Source organism: Pteropus medius, unplaced genomic scaffold, assembly GCF_902729225.1.
Source record: "Pteropus medius unplaced genomic scaffold, Ma_sr-lr_union100, whole genome shotgun sequence".
NCBI lineage: Eukaryota > Metazoa > Chordata > Mammalia > Chiroptera > Pteropodidae > Pteropus > Pteropus medius.
The window spans coordinates 15553244-15560539 of record NW_024354502.1 but is presented as its reverse complement, the minus strand read 5'-3'; the positions used below and the strand labels follow the sequence as shown (position 1 = coordinate 15560539).

Below are 7296 nucleotides of genomic sequence, written 5' to 3'. Positions count from 1 at the left end.
CGTGAAACAGATATTGTCATACAACATGTTTAATTATTGTACACTACTAAATAAACTCTGGGATCAGAGAGGTTCTCAAATGTAATTCAAGGCTTAGAAATTGTTCTCAACTAGATGATAATGCCCCCTTCATCTTCATTTTGTGCCCATAAAAATGTATATCATATAGTATTTACTCAGCAGATTATCTGTATCCGTTTAACACTCTCCACTTCCCCTCCCCAACACTTACACGCTTCCCACCCTATCCAAGGCAAACCAAGAAAAGAATAAATTTCCTTAAAATTGGGGAAAAAATAAAAAATAAAACTTAATCTTATGCCTGATTGTTTCTTTTAAAGTACTGAACTGCAGCCATTTCACTTAATTTCTTTTCAAATCATTTGTATTCAGTGTGGCTAACACATGATACTTACAATGTAAAAAGATTTAAGATACCTAAGGATTATTTTAATAATCCTATGTGGCTATATGCAAAGCAGATGTTCTATTACACTTTCCAGATGCTAGCTGTAAGCATAATTAATTAAAGACTGTGCTTACATTTTATTTTAGTACATTTCAGTACATAGTTAAAACTACGAGAAAAGGGAGAATGAGTAAACGCCAAGACTACTTAACTGCAAAGAGAATTGCCAAGAAAGATTAAGTTCACATATGTTATGCCAACAACAGGCAGAACTAAAAAGCAACTGTAACCAAATTTAGAAGTGCTTGTTTGGTGCACAGTGACAACACTGAGAATTGTTAAATACCAGCTTTGTTCACAGCTTTGCATTCTGCGTGCCTTTGGTGAGGTTTCAAGTTACTAGTTATTTCAGAAATCTTCAGACAACCTAAGATGCCAATATACTTTAGGAATACAATAACCTGATAAAACCCAAATTGAATAGTTTTTATACAATTTTCTAGAAAAGACAATTTTTATATTTCAAACAATACTAATTTTTTTCTATAGTCACTTTACTCTTTCAATAATTGCATGCTAATCAGTCTTTTTTATTGAGTGCTGCCTTGTCTTTAGTTGCTCTACAAATTATTTCTAATATTTAGTTAAATGTAATGAATACTGACTACCCATTGTGTTCAAAGGATTGTACTAGGGGAGACAGGGACAAACCAGCCAGAGTTCTCCACTCAGAGGTGGAGTCTTCCTTCAGATATTGTCAAAGCACCATCATGAAATTCAGTTCCCAGCTTACCAATGATACTGGTTATATGACCTAAGCAAACTTTAAGTTGAATCTGTCATACTGGATATACCTTAGTTATCACAACCCCTATTACACACACAGTATCCAATAGCATTTTCCCAAGGCAGAGAACACAGATAAGTTGTTAATGCATAAACAAAAAAGAAGACTTCCTTAAGATCGACCAAGTGGATATATGTGAATCACTCATTGTTTGCAAAGTTTAGTGTTAGCTCTTTAGAAACAAAACTGAGGTAATCAGAAATGGAAAATCAAATATGTGAAATGACTTAGTAATCATCTGTTGTCTGTTTTTCACCCTTGGGATCCCTAGGAATATGCTATACTTTCTTTCTACACTGCGGTGGAGGGAGAAGCCCATGCATCTTTACTCTAAGATCAAAATACAGAGATTTCAATTTACTTTTCTTGGTTAATTTCAAATGTGTCTGTATAAGTAAAAATTGAGTAAAATTGAAAACTTATCTTGGATTGTCTGATTAATGTTGAACTTTATAAAAGTTTTAGCATTTAATAGTTTTTGACTTTCATGTAATTCAACCTATAAAACCTGTAATTTGTATTTTGAACATCCCGTTTCTTGAAATCAGTAGTCTGAAAACTTTTACATTTAATTCAGTGGGATTTGAATATTCATACACTTGACTCGATGACTTTGACATTAAAAAATAGCAATAGAAAGAAAGACAGAAAAGAACACATAAAAAGTAAGGAGGTTATACTTCTTCTCAAATAAAAGTAAATCTGTATGATGGATTCAAGAAAGCGTCATCTTTCTAAGATACGGGCCAATATCCCTGATGATTATAGATGAAAAAATTTTCAATAAAATACTAGCAAACCGAATTTAGCAGCACACCGAAAGGATCATTTGGGATTGATCCTTGGGATGCAAGGGTGGTTCTACATAGGGAAATCAATCAATGTGATACATCACACTAATAGAATGAAAGAAAAGAATCATATAGTCATCTCATTAAATGCAGAAAAAGCATTTGACAAAATTCAACATCCATTCATGATAAAACCTCTTAACAAATTAGGCATAGAAGGACATGGTTCCATTGTGTAGTGATTAGCACGTATGCTTTACACGCAAAAGGTCCTGAGTTCCCTCCCCAGTGGACCCACGGTCCATGGTCTACGACCATGCTACCCTGAACAAGCCTGATGTCTGATCTCGGAACCTAAGCAGGGCCGGGTCTGGTTAGTACTTGGATGGGAGGCCACCTAGGAAGACCAGGTGCTATAGGCATAAATAATAATAAATAATAATAATTAAAGAAATTAGGCATAGAAGGAACATATCTTAACATAATAAAAGCCATATATGACACACCCACAGCTAATGACACACTCAATGGTGAAAGCTTTCAAGCTTTTCCCCTATGATTAGGAACAAGACAAGGGTGCCCACTCTTACCACTCATATTAAACATAGTACCGGAAGTCCTAGCTAGAGTAATCAGGCAACAAAAAGAAATAAAATATATCAGAATTGGGAACGAAAAAGTAAAATTGTCTCTCTTTGCAGATAATATAATTTTATATATAGAAAATCCTAAAGACTCAACCAAAACACTATTAGATATAATCAATGAATTTAGCAAAGTTTCAGGATACAAAATTAATATGCAAAAAGCAGCAGCATTTCTTCACACTAACAACAAATTTTCTGAAAAAAAATCAATCCCATTTACAACAGTATCAAAAACAATAAAATACTTAGGAATAAGTCTAAGGAAGTGAAAAATCTCTACTTTGAAAACTACAAGGTATTAGTTAAAGAAATCGAATAAGACACAAATAAATGCAAAGGTTTTCTGTATTCATGGATTAAAAGAATTAATATTGTTAAAATGTCAATACTGCCAAAAGCCATCTTTAGAGTCAATGAAATCCCTATCAAGATTTTAATAGCATTTTTTATAGAAGTAGAAAAAGTACTTCTAAAATTTATATGGAACCACAAGACTTCAAATAGCCAAAAAAATATTGAGAAGAATAAAACATGAGGTATCAAACCTCTTGATTTCAAGCTATTACTGTAAAACTATAGTCATCAAAACAGTATGGTCCTGTCATAAAAACAAATAGACCAATGCAACAGAATTGAGAGCTCAGAAATAAACCCAAGCACATATGGTCGTCTAATATTTGACAAAGGAGCCAAGAATACCCAATGGAAAAAGAACAGTCTACAGCCATGCCACCCTGAATAAGCCCGATCCCATCTGATCTCAGAAGCTAAGCGGGGTCGAGCCTGGTTAGTACTTGGATGGGAGACCACCAAGGAAGACCAGGTGCTGTAGGCGTAAAAAATAAAAATTAAGGGATTGTAAGCTGATAAGTTTCTTGCAATCTGTGAGGTCAACCAAGGGTTGCCTTGCCTTAAAAAAAAAAAAAAAAAAAGAAAAGAAAGAAAAGAAAAAAGGAAGAAAAAAGAAAAGAAAAAAAGAAAAAGAAAAGAAAAGAAAGAAAAGAAGAAAAGACAGTCTCTTCAATAAATGGTGCTGGGATAATTGTATATTCATATGTAAAAGAATGAAACCGGACTCATATACCTCTTGTCACAATATATATAAATCAAACCATCTTACACCACTTACAAAAATTAGTTCAAATGGATTAAAGACTTAAATGTAAGACCTGAAACTATAAAACTCCTAGAACAAAACATAGGAATAAAGTTCCATGACATGAGTCTTGATAATGAATTTTTGAATGTGACGCCTAAAGAACAGACAATAAAATAAAAAATAAACAAGTGGGACTACATCAAACAAAAAGCTTCTGCACAATGAATGAAACCATCAACAAAGTGAAAAGAGAACATACAAAATGGGAAAAAGTATTTACAAACCATATATCTGATAAGGGGTTAATAATCAAAATATATTAAGAACACATACAATAGCAAAAACAACAAATAGCCCAATAAAAAGGTTGGCAAAGGAGCTGAATAAACATTTCTCCAAAGAAGAGATATGAAAGGCCAAGAGGTATATAAAAAGTTGCTCAACATCACTAGCCAAAAGGCAAATGCAAATTAAAACCACAAGATATCACCTCACACCTGTTAGAATGGCCGTCATCAAAAAGACAAGAGATAACAAATGCTAGAGTGGATGTGGAGAAATGCTTGTGCACTGTTGGCGGGATTGTAAAAATTGATACGACCATTTGGAAAACAGTGTGGAAGATCCTCGACAAATTAAAAATAGAATTACCATATGATCCAACAATTTCATTTCTGGGAATATATCCAAAGAAAATGAAAACACTAATTCAAAAAGGTATCTGCTGCCCCATGTTCATAGCAGCATTATTTACAATAGCCAAGACATTGTGTCCAACCTAAGTGTCTATCGATGAGTGAATGAATAAAGAAGAAGTGGTATGTGTATATATGGAATATTATACAGTCATAAAAAATGAGTAAATTCTGTTATTTGCAACAACATGGATGGATCCTGAAGGCTTTATACTAAGTAAAATAAGTCAGACAAAGACATAGTGTATGTTCTCACTTATAAGTGGAATCTAAAACAAAAACAACCCCCATCCCCACACCAAACTAGTAGAAAAAGAGATCAGATTTGTGGTTACCAGAGGTGGGGGGTTGGAAGAGAGGAAATTGGAGGAAGGTGGTTAAAGGTCAAAACTTCCAGTTATAAGATAAATAAGTACTAGAAATGTAATGTACAAGATGATAACTATAGTTAATGCTATTGTCTGACATACAGGAAAATTGTTAAGAGTTCTTATCATAAGGAAATTTTTTTTCTTTTTTTGCTTTCTTTTTATTGTATCTGTATGAGGAGATAGATATTGGCAGAATCTATTGTGGTAATCATGCCACAATATATGTAAATCAAACCATCATGCTCTATGCCTTAAACTTATACAGTGATGTATGTCAATTATTTCTCAATAAAACTGGAAAAAAAAACCCAAGATGGATACAAAGATACAATTCCTATAAAATTTAACATTAAATTGATGTAACACATGATGCTGAATATTTTACCGAATTGTCTTTTGCAAATGAATTTAGTTATCTGTTTGCTACAGTGAGGTTCTTGTGAGTTCGACCTAACTGTAGACTGAGGAATGTTGTATCTGTCATTACATTTCTCTTTTTCAAACTCCTGTGAAACCGTCACAAGACAAAAACAACTCCCTGAATTCAAGATTCTTTATTACAACACAGCTGACATTTTTGTAGCAAGATCAATAGTTTACAAGTGATGGAATTATCTTTCAGGAGCAGCAAAAAGAACCCTGAGGGCTGGTTTTAATCCCATTCTAAACCAAATCCCTTCAGGTAACTCACTAGCACTCACCACTAACAGGCTTTCTCTAATTCCTTTGTTTATTTTACTTGTTTATTGTCTTTCTCTCCCCCGCACTTCTCCTAAAAGGTAAATTCCCCTGTGACTCTGTCTCATTCATGCTGGCTCTATCTCTAGAGCCCAAATAATATCAGACCTTTAGGAGAGCAATAGTAAATACTGCCGAATTAATTAACTACGTAATGAAAATTAGAGTACTAACACGAATAATACCATCTATGCACGTGAAAACACCAAAATAAGAATGATTTCTTGTTTGTACTTATTTGTCCCTCTCAGTACTGTTTCCACAAACTTCACCTGTTTCCACAAACTGCAAATTTTGCAGATATTTGACCCAACTTCATAACAGTTGGGTTATGAGTAATAAGAAAACATTTTGTAAAACACTTTGAATCTCTGCCGTAAAGTATTGTATGTAAATAAGAGGACCTGGATGGTTGGCAAAATGTGCGCTTTGAATTCATTAGTTGCCAATCAAACATATCTCCACGGGATAATACCCACTTGCACCCAAATTATCATTATTACTCCTCACTGGATCTTGTAGTGGACGGTGCGCCTGTGGGTTCACAGGTTAGGAACGATGCTCATATCAAGTAGCTAGAATCTGCACCTGCTGGAGTCCAGTGCTTTGTCATAACCTTATTTTCTTGTTTTTGATTTTTTCCATTTTAGCAGACGCATCAGTGCTGTTATTTGCCCACTGGCACAGGGAACGTGCCTTGGCAATGGGGAGGGCTGATTCCTGTAAATATTTACTCACTGGAGGCTGCAAAGTGTGATGGTTATGCACTCGGGCCTCTGAATACAAACTGTTCACAACTAGCTTTGTCACTCACAGAGTGACCTTGGGCTTAATGTCTCCATGCCTCAGTTTCCTCACCTGTAAAGCAAGGATAATAAAAAAATAAATGTTAACCCTTGTTAATAGCGAGTCTTTCCCAGAGCTCTGCGCGCAGCGCCCCCTGGGGGCCAGCCGGCTGCTGTCAGGTGGTCGCCCATCTTCTTGGTGAGTTTCACCTGCTCATCCCGGAAGTGACTCTCCAAGAAGGCACAGACTCGGGGCCTGTGCTGGCAGAACCCAGGGCATGCAGATCCCAAAGGGCCGGGTTCAGGTTCTTCTCCGGGACCACAGTGGCTTCCGTGGCGTCCGGGGCTTTACCGCACTTATCCCGCCACGGCTTCTGCTCATCCGGAAAGGGTGCGGCCTGCGTTGGTTTTGCATCTTCCAGAAACACTGGACGCCAACGTGCTTCGTCTCTGCCAACTCAGGGGAGAACTGGCCCACGGCCTCCAGAGTCACCTTGTCACTGTGGGAGTGGAAACCCAGAGAGAGGTAGGTGTAGATGCAGGTTGACCGGGCTGTTGACTGCGGCCTCCACCTCGGTGGAATAATTCTGGCGAATCTGGGAGCTCATGGTTGGTCCGCAATAAGGAGCTAAGCTCAAATATGGTGTTGGCTGGTCTCTGAGGCAGAGGATGGCTGAGATGAATACGGAGGTTGCGACTGGACAGGAGGACGGAGAGTGGTGGGGAGCTGGAAGAAGGGGCGTCCCTGGGTCTGGTCCGTGCGATCACTCGAAGTAAGAGACAGATCCGCGCGACGGCCAGGCAGCTGCCTCCATTTCTTTAGCAGGTTTTAAAACTTGTCACCAAGCCTTCCATCCTCAGTGAGATATCAATTTTTGAAGAATCTCTTTCCTGGATATGAAAATAGTTTGGAA

General features: G+C 36.8%; 2 pseudogenes; one reads left to right on the top strand and one right to left on the bottom strand.

Moving 5' to 3' along the window:
* Positions 1-3410: 3410 nt before the first annotated feature.
* On the top strand, positions 3411-3529 carry LOC120595913 (uncharacterized; annotated as a pseudogene).
* Positions 3530-6496: 2967 nt separating this feature from the next.
* LOC120595580 (ferritin light chain-like) lies at positions 6497-6990 on the bottom strand (annotated as a pseudogene).
* Between the last annotated feature and the right edge of the window lie 306 nt (positions 6991-7296).